Genomic DNA, 13,242 nt, shown 5'->3' with positions numbered 1-13,242 from the left:
TTAGGAGTGGAAGAGAAATTGAGAAATCACCAGCAAAGGAAACCATGTCCACACCTACACCTGAAAAGAATGGCCGAAGCAAGAATAAAGGGGAAGAAGAAGAGATTGTGGATGACACACCAAGAGGGACGGACACGCTTCCAGCAATTTCATTTCTTGACAATCCTCCTATTCTCTCTACTCCACTTCCTTATCCTCAACGCTTTCAAAAGCAAAAATTAGATAAGTAATTTTCTAAAATTTTGGATATTTTTGAGAAAATTCACATAAATATTCCTTTTGTAGATGCCTTGGAACAAACGCCAAACTATGTCAAATTCCTGAAGGAGATCATTTCAAAGAAAAGAAGGTTGGAGGAGTTCGAAACAGTGAAGCTTACCGAGGAGTGTAGTGCTATTCTTCAAAAGAAATTGCCTCAAAAATTAAAAGATCCATGGAGTTTTACTTTGCCTTGCACTATTGGAAATTTATTTTTTGATAAAGTTTTATGTGATCTTGGTGCTAGTATTAATCTTATGCCACTTTCTGTTTGCAGGAAATTGGGACTTGGAGAGATTAAACAAACAACCATTTCGTTGCAACTAGCAGACCGATCCATCAAGTATCCATGTGGAATCATAGAAGATGTATTGGTAAAAGTGGATAAATTTATTTTTCCTGCTGATTTTGTGGTGTTAGATATGGAGGAAGACCAAGAAGTCCCGCTAATTCTTGGCCGACCATTCTTGGCCACTGGAAGGGCTTTAATTGATGTTCAAAAGGGTGAGTTAACATTGAGAGTGGATAAGGAAGTGGTTGTGTTCAACATCTACCAAGACATGAGATTCTCAGAAGATCCAAGCACTTGTTTTCAAGTAGATGTCATTCAGCAAGGTGTAGAAAAAGTCTTTCAAAAAGATGTACAAGCTGATCACCTAGAACGATCCTTGTAACAAATTACAATATAGCAGCGTATGGGGAGGCTAGAACCTATGGTAGCAAAGACAGATTCTGTAATCTCTAAAGAAAAGATGCAGCAACCTATATCTCTAAAGTTGAAACAATTCCCTAAGCATCTTCTCTATGCATTCTCGGGTGATGTGTATGAAAATGCAAAAATCTACAAAGAGCAGACGAAGAAGTGGCATGAAAAACATATTATCAGGTGTGAGTTTTCTCTAGGACAACAGGTTCTACTATTCAACTCAAGATTAAAACTCTTCCCAGGGAATATAATCAGAGTTAATGGTCAGAGATTGAAGCACTATTATGGGGAACAAATGGAGAGGAACTGTGCATTTATTCCTCTTAGAGATCTTGGTTGATGAAGATTAAAACGTCTGGCTAGAGACGTTAAAACAATCGCTTATGGGAGGCAACCCAAAGAGTTTTTCTTTTTTTTATTTCTTTTATCTTTATTACTTTATTAATTTATCTATGCACTTTTGAATAAATTAGATTTTTGATGCAGATTTATTTGGCACGAGTATAGAGCTGAAAACTTAATTCCTCTACGGATTCACCAATAAGTCAGGGAAGTTTCTTTCTTTTCTTCAATCTTTCTCATTTTTGAATAAAATTGAAAAAAAGAAATGTGTGAATATGGATGATTAGGCCATGCGTGACACTACGTATGCCCTTTATATACTTGCATATAACCTAGGAGTACACACTGGGTCATTTATATGTAGTTTCTATTTATATGGCCAAACTAGGAATCGTAACTCATTCAAAGTTGATTGGTAGTGCAATTGTGTTAATTTGGCTATATAAACTCTTGTATCTACATGGTATCTCTTGAGGCTAAAAAAAAAATACACGTTCACGTGACTTGTAGCACTTAGGGTTCCTTGTGAATACTGAGAGAGCGCCCGTGGAGACTTTAACACCTTGTGAGGCACTGTTGAGCCATTTATCACTCTTTTGAGTTTTGACGTCAACTCAAAGTTCATGAAACTCAACTTTTCCTATTTTTTCTGGATACTCTTTGTACACTAATCTTGGTTTTTGAATTGCTAGCCTAGAAGTGACATCTAGAGGGGAGATAAAAACTTAGGTCTTGTAGCCTACTCAAGATGTGAAGGCCGAACCACCCCTAGAAATAGACTTATTTCATGGACTCTTGTTTGAGCTTAATGCACATGGGTGGTATGAAAACAATAAAAGAAGTATTATGATTGTCCTAATTAACCATGAAAAGAAAGAAATTGAAAAATGAGCAGAAGAAAGAAAAAGAGAAATAAAAATACCCTAGAAGAGGTGAAAGATTAATACCTGCTCCACACAACTATAACAAAAGTCAGGGACAAGACACATGTTATCCACATATGAAGACTCTTCACCCGCCTAATGCCTCAGATGTATTCACGCCTAGTTTGTGAATAAGTCTAGGGTGGTCTCGGTTGGACATGGTGAGTAGGTGAGAAGATGCTAGGGTGAAGGACCCGACACCTCCTAAATAGGCTTGATCCTTTTCAGACTAGTCCACTCCATACATTTAGCGTTTGTTCCTTGCAGTATGTGGGATGTTTGATCATGACACTCCTCCTCACATACGATGAGTGAACCCATCCTTTTTGAGTGTTTTTGAGGGTATACCAGTTAGGCCGAGTCAAAGCGACAGTTCTTTAGGTGTCCACGGATATCCTGTGTGTAACGAGTCACACACATTACACGTGCTTCAAGATTTCACTTATTTATACTTGAATTTATATGGCTACATTAACTCTGAATTGTGCTCGTTGGTTAATTTTAGGTGAGTTTACTGTTCTTAATGGCTATATAATGATGAGATTTGCATGAATGACTTACTTCGGAGTTGCGTGAATTGGGTATGAATGAGTTTGTGTGTAATTTGGTGATATTCCTATATGTGAAAGGGTATGGTTGTGTTGCCTGTGTATTCATTCATTGAAATTGGTATGACACCACCCTAAATTGCATTCACGTTATTTGCTAGGGACTAGCAAAACTTTAATTGGGGGGTGTGATTACGCGCTTGAATTGCGTAATTAGGTGTTTTAAATCATGCATTGGGAATCCTATTTTGTATTTAAATGCCTAATTACTCTCAATATTTTAACATTATGTTCTATTTATAATATTTGAGTTTTATTAAGTAATTTATGAAATTTTGGTATTTTTTTCTTGTAGGGCAACTATCGGAAGCCAAAAATCGACGACACTTTTTAATCTGTGCGTAACTCTCTCATCCAACCTCTGATTTAGATGATTCAGGATGCCATAGAAAGATAAGAAAATTTTCTACAATTTTCATGTTTTGCATTTTGCGAAATAATGGATGCATCAAGATCGAAATCAGACGTGAAATTAGCATACGCCGTTTTATGGATTATTTCGATAATTCTTTGTAATCTTGGCGTAACTTTCTCATCCGAGCTCCGATCGAACTGATTCGAAATTCTAGGAAAAGCTAAAAAAGAGTTCTAAATCTTTTGTGTTTTAATCTTTGAGATTTATGAGCTGTAAGAGGGTCGAAAGTGGGCTTGAAAGAGGACGGCAGTTCGTGTACCTTTGAAAAAAAAAATAAAAAAAATAAAAATAATAAAAAAATGAGATGTGACCTGGCCATGCAGCCGGGTCATCTCAAATGGGTGAGGCGCTGGGTACAAAGAAAGGAAAGACAAAAGAAAGGAAAGAAAAGCAAAGAAAGAAAAGTCAAAAGGAAAGGAAGGAATGAATAAGGAAAAGAAGGGGGTTTCCTTGGGAGAGAGCAGTGCGCAAGAAGAGAAGAAAGGGGGGCAGCGTGCGCTGGGCTGGGAGGAAGGCCGGACCATTGGAGAAAAAAAGAATTTATTTTTTTGGTGAGAGACAAAAGGGAGAAAAAACGACATAAAGTTTCTTGGAAAGATTATTTTTTAGGAGCTTTCTTATGGTTTTCTTTTGGGGTGCTACGAAGATACACACAACTAGCAAAGAAGAGTTGGAGGCACGCAAAACTAATATCTTTTCAGAATCGGAAGGCAGCGAACAACAGCGGTGTTCGGGGTGTTCGTGACGTGCGACGGCGGTGCGGTGAGTGTTGATCTTTCCCGTACGCTCCAAATTGAAGAAAATATGGTGAAATCTGTTATGTTGGATTTAATTTTCGGAATGAACTAAATTTTTGAATTCTAGGAAAATGATGTAGCCAGTTTCGAACTATGTTTGCTCTTTGATGCTAATCTCAAGTAGTTTTCATTAATGTTTGTTTGAGTTATTCTATGCCTAATGCTTTTAATTAATTGGTCATTAATTAAATGATTTTAGTCTTGTGATTTGCTACCGAAATGGGGGATTATAGGATAGATCTTGGATAATTCAGCGTAGGTAAATATAGAGATCGAAAGACTTGTATGAACCTACGTATCATTAAAAATCAAGGGTCTTACTGCATTCTTGTATTATTAATTTGCATACTCTTATGTTAAATAATAAACAAGAATAGGTTCTGATTGACTATCGAAAAAGGCTTTTGGAAAAATTAGCAAATTGCTAACAAACAGAGAAAACGAAGTTGAATTAGCTAAATGAGTAAAGCATAGTGAGAAACTAGGTGAAATCGGTTTCCTAGAAGTTTTCACCATCATCAATTTGACACGCGGTATCCAGTTTTAAATTCTCCTAAATAGTTTATTTAAAGTAGCTTTGCTTAAATGTTACAGTCTAAAATTATTAATTTTTCCAAATAAAATCAAGGTTAGTAAAATTTCGATACTTGGTAAAATTAAGACATCAATCCTTGAGGATGATACTCTACACATTATTATATTATAAAACTACGATACTGTGCACCTGCAGTTTGCACCGGTCAGAGGTTTATGGGTTATTTAAAAAAAAAAAAAAACTTGGGTCGTAGGGTTAATTAAAACTTGGCCCGTGGGGTTAATTAAAACATAGGCTTTGTTGAAATTGGTGTGATCCCAATAGGGAGGGGGGGGGGGGGAGGGTGAATTGAGTTTTAAAACATTTTGGCTAAGTTTAAATATTTGCCAATTTACCATAGTTCATATCTCATTCAATATACACGCGTGTATGTAAAATAATTAACAATGAAAGCAAACATCCACGTGTGCCTTATATCTTATTTAAATCAAATGTGTGTATGCAAATAATTATGACATTAAATAAACATTCATACACATGCGATATTTAAAGTGCAAAAAATTAAATAAGATAGAGAGAGAATGACACAAATTTGTTAACGAGGTTCGGCCAATATTGCCTACGTCCCCACCTTGGGCATAGCCCCCAAGGATTCCACTAAACATGCTCACTTAAATGGGCAGAGCAGAAACCGTTTACATTATCTCCTTACGGGATGAGGAAAACCCTAGTTCAATTTTCAAGCTAAACCGAATGAGTCTCATTTACGGGAAGGAGACTCCCTAGTTCAATTTTCGAACTGAACCAAACCAATCTCACTTACAGGGTTGATACTCCCCGATTCAATTATGGGCTAAACCCGACTGATATATGAAGAATATTTCTGTACATATTAAAATGCTTCTAAATACAAGTAGAGATGTACAACGTTTAAGCTCATAAAATATGCTCTCTAAAGATATGAAATAATGCTCAGTACAGATAGGATGGTTTTCTCAAAGTGATATTTTTAATCTTTCAAAAGATGTATATGATAAACACTTAAAGATTTAAATTCTATAAAACATTTTCTCCAAAAATAATTATCAACCAAATAAACGGGAGAAATTCAAAGATTTACTCTCAAAATGATTTTCTAAAACTGTGAGTTTAAGTGAGAGCAAATGCACTTTGATAAAATAAAAGTCCAATCAAAATGAATACACTCTTTCAAATGATTTTCAAAAATAACAAAGAGTGTTTGGAGAGTATAAGATTTACCCCATAAAAGATTTTTGCAATAAAAACATGTTTTGGGGGAACTTTGATTAGGATAAAATTAGAGAGAAAAATTAGCTAATCAAAGTTGCTAATTTTGACAAATAAATGGGTATATATAGTTTTTACGAAAAATATGACCGTTGGGACACGCTAGGTATTATTAAAAATGTTCAATCAATTTTTAACCTCAATTACCCTTAATTACTTGCAGTAAAATTTGGCCAACCCGAGAGTTTCGTTCGACCAAGCGATAGGTTCGGTCGCCCAAACAGACACATGAGAAAAAGTAACTTTTCCATGTTCAGGTGCCCAAAGACAGGTTCGGGTGGCTAAACAAGGCAATTTTCCAACATATTCGAGATTTGGTCGCTTGATCAAAAGTTCGGTCTACCGAACTTCAACATTCGGTCGCCCAAGGTGAATTTGAACGTGAAGTTTGGGCACTCGAGGAAGGTGGAAAAAGTTACGGTTAGGGTTCAATCGACCGAGAAAGTTCAACTCATTTTGATTTGGTCACCCGAACCAAGTCAAACTTTTGACCAGTCAACAATTTGGTTAACCGAGGCATTTTTAACTTGCCTGGTTCGGTCGCCCAAATCCCTTTCAAACTTAACATTTTAGGTCCTTTATGAGTTTAAAGTTATATGCAGTGACCTAGGGTCTTACTAAGGCCTAGGCTTTTTAAAATAGCCCAAAACTCCGACGTTCGGTCGACCAAAGTCAAGTTTGGTTCCCTATGGTCAATCTATGGCCCTATCTGAGCATTAAGTCATATCATGCAAGATGTATGTAGTTATTACAAACCAAAATATAAAAATTAAAACAAATATGTCTTCTTCTTTGCTCTTCTGACAACCTGGAATGCACCTAAGTGTATAGTGTTTACACCCTTCAAGGCTTCCATTGTCAGTCTCCTTATGTGTATATTGAATTATAACATATTCAGTCACTAAGTATATACATAAGAAACATGTGCTTTGTCATCATCAAAACAAGGATCGGACTCAAAAAGTCAATAGGCTTGGTTCAGGGTTTCATTGTTTTGGTGGGCTTCTAGTTTTAAATGAATCCAGGCTAGTTTATTTTAAAAGGCTCGGGGCTTCTAGGCTTTAAACTTGGGTTGGGTCTTAATTTTAAAACATGGGTCGGTTTAAATAGGCCTTTTTGTTATGGGGGGCTTTTGGTTTTAAACGAATCTTGGATGGTTTATTTTTAGAAAGGGTTGGGCTTCTATTCATTACTTGAGTCGTAGAGTTGGGCTTCGCAAGGCTTTCTAGGTTCTTAGGATTTGGGGTTTGATTTTCAATGGTGGGTTTCATAGGAGAGTGAAATAGTGGGGACTCTCTCGATCTTTGACATGGGAGACCTGCATGCATGCACGCATAGGGGAGGGGAATCCTTCGTTAGACTAGGGGTACCTATGACATACAACGGTTTATGGAAGGATAGGCTAATAGATGTATACTTGAGGTCTTCTACTCCTTCGGGTCTTTTTATACCGGAATTCTTTACTATTTGGCCTTTTGCTTCTCTCTTGGTTACTCTTCTGGGTTGATGGCTTCCTTGGGTAGGCAAGGATGCCTTTAGGGTAGCAAGGGGCATTGGGCTTCGCCTTCGGGTGCAAGGAGTACTGGGATATGCTGTCTAAGTAGGGTAAGAGCTCCACCTTTTAGTTTCCCTAGGGTTTTGCCTCTCTCTCTCTCTCTCTCTCTCTCTCTCTCTCTCTCTCTCTCTCTCTCTCACACACACACACACACACACACAATGTTTTTCTGTATGTTTCTCTCTGAATTCATGTCCTCCTTCTGCGAGGCCCCCAATTTATAGGGTTGGGTCCTCAGCCAATTTAGGTAGCCTTCAGTCCCTTTCTTTTCATTATTTTCCTTTTAAACAAAACTCTAACTGCACTTTCTTTCCTACAGCAACTAATCCCTCCCTTCCTATGATTTGGGCCGATTCTCTCCTTCTGGTTGAGTCTCTAGTAGAATATATGGAGGATACATCCCAATCTTCTGAATATTTTATTTAATTAATTGTTGGATTGCTCAAATTTATTTTCTTTACTGCTTGATCTACCTTTTCTTTTTGGATGCAGGCATCCTTCGAAGATGCCTTGGATATTCTGGCGTGCGCAGGCTGCTTATTCGACCCCCTTGTATTTTGTATTTTTGTTAGGATTTTCCCGAATATATTCTCCATGTTTGTATTTCTCGTATGTATACCCCATTGTACTAGGTATTCCCCTGTATATGTATTCCAGTATATTTTTACAATTGATCAAATAAAATAAAAAAATAATTTTCCCATACTTGATTGCAGTAATTACCAAGAAAAAATACAAATAAATTGTCAAATGGGACTTGATTAAAGGGACAGGAATCAATTGAAGGACAGTAAAAGGGGCCTAGTTGAAATGCTGCTTAATAAGGGTCCAAGTTAAAATAAATGAAATAAAATGTTTTCCAAAGGGACCCTTAAATTCTGCAACGAAAATGTTATAAAAATTGATCTCATATTGCAAAGTGGCTATAAAGGACCCCACAGGTTTATTTCATTTTTCAGGAAATAAGGGAACAATTAAAGAGACCTATTAAAAAATAAAAGAGAGCTCCGGATAAAATTGGGGTGTTTGCACTTAACATGTCAATTGCATAGGATATAGGGGAATTCGTGGATAATATTCATCGACATGTTAAAGTTTGTAATCCTTGTCTTTGAATAAGAGAAAAGGTTATGAGGTATTGCTCGTGTAAATATTGTTGCCTTATAAATGTTGTTTCAATTACTATACACACAGAACTTAACCAACAAATTTGTGTTTATGTAATATTAGCTTAACCAAGTATGCTACTTTGTGAATTCATAGTGTCAAATTGTATGTTATGACCCTAGGTCATGTGACAAAGTCATATCTATCAAGAAGGCAAAATTTTTTACTAATATTTGAAATATGACATATGTTACACCCATTTTTTGGAATTTTACACCATTTAACTCCTACTTAATATTATTCTTAGAGTTAATTTAAATTTGTGTGATTTTAAATAAAATATAATACATTGAACTTTGTTAAAAGCTATAAAAATCTAAAACTGAGGCAAAAAGTTATTTATACTCCTAAACATAATCTTATAATTTTATAAAGTTTTTATGGTTCCCTAAGCAACCTCCTCTAAATGCAAAACTACAAGTTTATAACTCTTAAGTAGGAAGGTAAACAACATATTTAGACAAGATAGCCACCGTCATCATCATCCCAAGAAAGTTGCTACTTGTGAATAAATCATAGCAAATAACTTATATTCATTGCTAATTCTCATGATACAAGCAACTTTGCAACAAAATTAGTACTTGCAGCCAAAAATACCAAATTTTACAAGGGAAGCTTTTGTCACTATAAACATCCATGAAATTAATTATTATCACCCTTTTGCAAAAAAAAAAAAAAAAAAAAAGTTACTCCATAAAAAAAAAATTACGAGAACTATTTCATCTTGTGATAACAAAAAGTTACATTTGTCGAAAAATTTAATGTTGTTTACAACATTATTTATACCCATTCATCTCTTAAATATGTTAAGATAAACAAATATAAAATTAATGAAAGCGTATAATATAACTAACATTAAAGTCAGTGACAAAGAAAGCTTTAAATATACAAAATTTCTATCAATAAATAAAAGTTATACATAAGCTAATTCCATAGTCTAAAAAGAGTTTATATAGTTCAAAGTTAATTCATAAAGGATTTTTGTTATAGAAGTAAATAAAAAATAAGTTGTTATAAATTCCATAGTCTAGATTGATTCCATCATCCACTTTGCTTCCATAGTCTAGATTGATTCCATCATCCACTTTGCCAAAGGCTTGAAAAAATAAAATCATAATAAGGCATCAAAGTTTTGTAATGATTCATTTAATTTTAAATAAATAATGATCAATTTTTTTTTATAAATGAAGTGAAAATTTTCAACTCAAATGAATGTAAATTCATGGCATTTGAACTAGTTTTATTAACCATGAGCTACCAAAATTTTGGCAACGTCACCTAAGGTTTTTTTGTGTAATCCATATATTTTTAAGCCTATAACCCAAGCAATTGTATACACACTTCTCCATTTCATATATGGACTCTTGATGATAGGAAAATAACCATTTGACCCATGAATTCCAAGCATACTCTATGAATAGAGCATATGTAACAGAAGAACTCATTGTAATACATGCAACTTCCAAGTTCCAATCACCAGGGCTAAAGGCAGACCATGCATGTTGTGCTAGGTGATTGAGGGTGTCAAAAATTTAAGACCTCACCCACAAGTAAGACTAGTCAAAAAGCACAAGAGCTAGAGGCAGATCATGCATCCTGAAAGTATGACAATGGAGCCAACACAAAGACTTCAAAATTTTCATGGTACATCTCTAATAGCTGAACATTTTAAGTGTTATCTAATGTGAGCATTTAAGATTTTTATCTGGTGCAATTTGCGATGGTAATATGAGATATATTCAGTTTAGTTGGTTAAAGATAGGTTGGAGGCTGTTTTGTTTTGCTCTATCTTGCTACACTTAAAGAGGTTTCAGTTCTGTGCTCAAGCTTGCGATACTTGAGATGGCTTTAAACTCAGGATATTCTGGTCTCTAGTCATGTTCTTTTTATAATGCTAGTTTGAAGGATATGAGCAATCTTTTCTTTGATTGCTCCTTTCCTAAAGAAGCAGGCTAAATGCGTTGCAGATTTGCAGAGTTGGATTGAAAAAGCTATTGGAACCTGTGATAATGAAATTCTACTAGAAGCTTGTTTTTTGAAAGTGAGACACAAAAACAAATATGTTTGGCCAAACATGAAGCTCTTTTTTATATGATGAGCAGAACTAAATAATGGAATTGTCATGGTAAAGCCAGCTGCATTGAACCTTTTTAAGCTATATTGAAGCTTTCTTCTTACATATTGTTGCCTTCGCTAAATTGAAGTCTGCAACTGGAGTTAGACTTATGGATTTCAATGCTGCTAGAGATTCTAAGTTCTCAAGTGTTAATTAAATCTAGTGGGAGAATATGGGAGAGGGGTTATGGATTTCAATACTGTTGTGCGATGCTTTGTTATTTCCAAACATGTATCCACACTATGAAAGCAGCATCATTCAGATAGATTTCCAACACAAATCTTTTCTAGCTTAAACAGCATCCCTCAATCTAACATACCGTTGGAGCAGCAACAGGAGCGGCCGTGAGAGCCTCTAACTCTTGACTGGAATTCATCAAGTTGTTAAGGGCGTTGTCTTGCAGTTGAGGCCTCTACTTTCAAAGAAGCAACTTTAGTGTCAGTTGTTGCATGGATTAAATTGAAAGATTTGCAGGAATGGTTTGGCCATAGCTTATTTGATAGGGTAATGCCAAATACGCCTTCTGCTATTGGAGAGGCAGCTTCAGTCTCATGCTTGGGAGGAGCTGCAACAACAGAAGATGGAGAACTAATATCTAGTTTATTTGGAGCTATTGACAAGATATGGAGAGCTAATGAGACATTGTTCGATGCTATCACTGGCTTGAGTGGCAGTGACCCAGCAAATATATTTTTGAAACTTTGGCTGATGCAGGGGTAGCAGCAGGCTTGCCAAGAGAACTTGCATTGGGTCTTGCTTCTTAGACTGTTTTGGAGGCGAGAGCATAAGGCTCCTCGTGCAGCAGGATTTTCGGGCTTCTGGGCTTCACAGCGACGGATTCAGCTCACAAACAGCAGGGCACAAGGCTTCATTTGTGCAAGAAGATTTGGTTGGGCGCAATAGGAGTGGGAAAGGGGATTTTCGGGCTTCTTGGGCAGATTTGGCTTCTACGCAATAGAAGAGGGAAAGGGATTTTTTGGGCTTGTTGGGCAGATTAGGGCTTCTGCAGGATTTGGCTGGCCGAGCGCGCAGGTATGTTTTGTTTTTTTTTTTCTTGAGAGGGAAAAGGCGATTCGGCTGGCCGAGCACGCTAGAACCTTGAAAATGTATAAACGAATTAATAGTGATTTACTGCGGCAATTAGTTATATAATCGCTGTTAAGAAGTTTTTATTTGTGGCACTTGTCTTTGCCTCGGCATAATATGAGATTAACATTTAGCAGCAATTGATCAATTACCATTAAATAATTGTCACTAAAAGTTATTCTTGTTGTAGTGACATACACGCAATAATTTAGGCATAATACCGATCGAAAACAAGATAAAAGAGTGACGACTTAAATAGTTTGAGCATTTGAAATGCAGGTCTAGTGCATCTGTGGGGAGTGAGTGAGTTATGTTTTTTTGACATGAAAAGATGTAGAGGTAGGCTTAAAATAACTTGGGATGTGATAGTGAAAAAAGATTTTAAGTATCTTTAATCTAATAGAAGAAAATACTCTGAATCGAGTGAATTGACGGACTAAGATTTATGTAGTCGACCTCATTTAGTGAGATTTAAGGCTTGTTGTTGTTGTTATTGTTGTTGTATGTTAATTAATGAATTTTGCTTATTCTTGGATAAAATGAAAAACAAAAAGTTTTGACTAGTTGAATTTGAAAGCAATCTTAAGCTAATTAAGTATCCTTCAATGAACATATGTGTGAGAGGTGCTAGCACATTCCTCTCGTATAAATGTACTTTTAAACTCGATTCTGGTAATGCGGATCTTGACTATTGGTTTCCTTAAAGTAAATTTGACTTAGAGACCAATTAATAAGCAGTAATTAGGTAATATAATCACACCTAAGTAAATAAATAGTTAGTGGTGATCTTTGAACTTTATTAACCTCATTTGTCACCGTTACCATTGCTCTTCATCTTATATCACTTATCACTATTTAATAATTGGGGTCACTATTTGTCTATGTCGAGGTCCTATAGAATGTGTCGATAAAACTAATTCCAACATAATAGTTTTTACGGTAATTCATAACGTTAGTGGCATAGATAATTATGAATAAATAGGCAAAAACCACTTGTATTTGTCCCAACATTAAAAGCAAATAAATTTTTTACGTTCTACTTCAACTTCAAGAAATATGAACTACACCTATCCTTAGTGCTTGTTAAAATCAACCCTTCGTATTAGCGTTGGTGTATATGATGATGCATCTAAGGTAGTTGTTGAAATCATCTCTACAATAAGTAGAGATAGTTCAATGAGGGAAAAGAAAATACCTTAGAGGTTCTTTTTGCCAGTAGTAGTTCAACTATATATATATATATATATATTATTGTAGCTTATTATACTTCTAACCACCTATTCATCTTGATAATTCAGCCTCTGGCTATTGCAAAAACAATGACTTTTGTTGTAATAAATGGCTCGTATTGACTGGAACACGGGTATAGAGAAAACAGGCTGATGTCGAAAGTGGAGTGGAGTGAAGCAAGTGGAACGACGGCATC

At 35.7% G+C, this 13,242-nt stretch overlaps 1 pseudogene; it reads left to right on the top strand.

The window, feature by feature from the left end:
• The first annotated feature begins 7,398 nt into the window (after positions 1–7,398).
• Positions 7,399–11,494, top strand: LOC131153783 (pyrroline-5-carboxylate reductase-like; annotated as a pseudogene).
• Positions 11,495–13,242: the final 1,748 nt, after the last annotated feature.

This window comes from Malania oleifera, chromosome 4 (genome assembly GCF_029873635.1).
Source record: "Malania oleifera isolate guangnan ecotype guangnan chromosome 4, ASM2987363v1, whole genome shotgun sequence".
Taxonomy (NCBI): domain Eukaryota; kingdom Viridiplantae; phylum Streptophyta; class Magnoliopsida; order Santalales; family Ximeniaceae; genus Malania; species Malania oleifera.
Note: the sequence above shows the minus strand (reverse complement) of the source record. Positions and strands in the feature narration are given on the sequence as shown.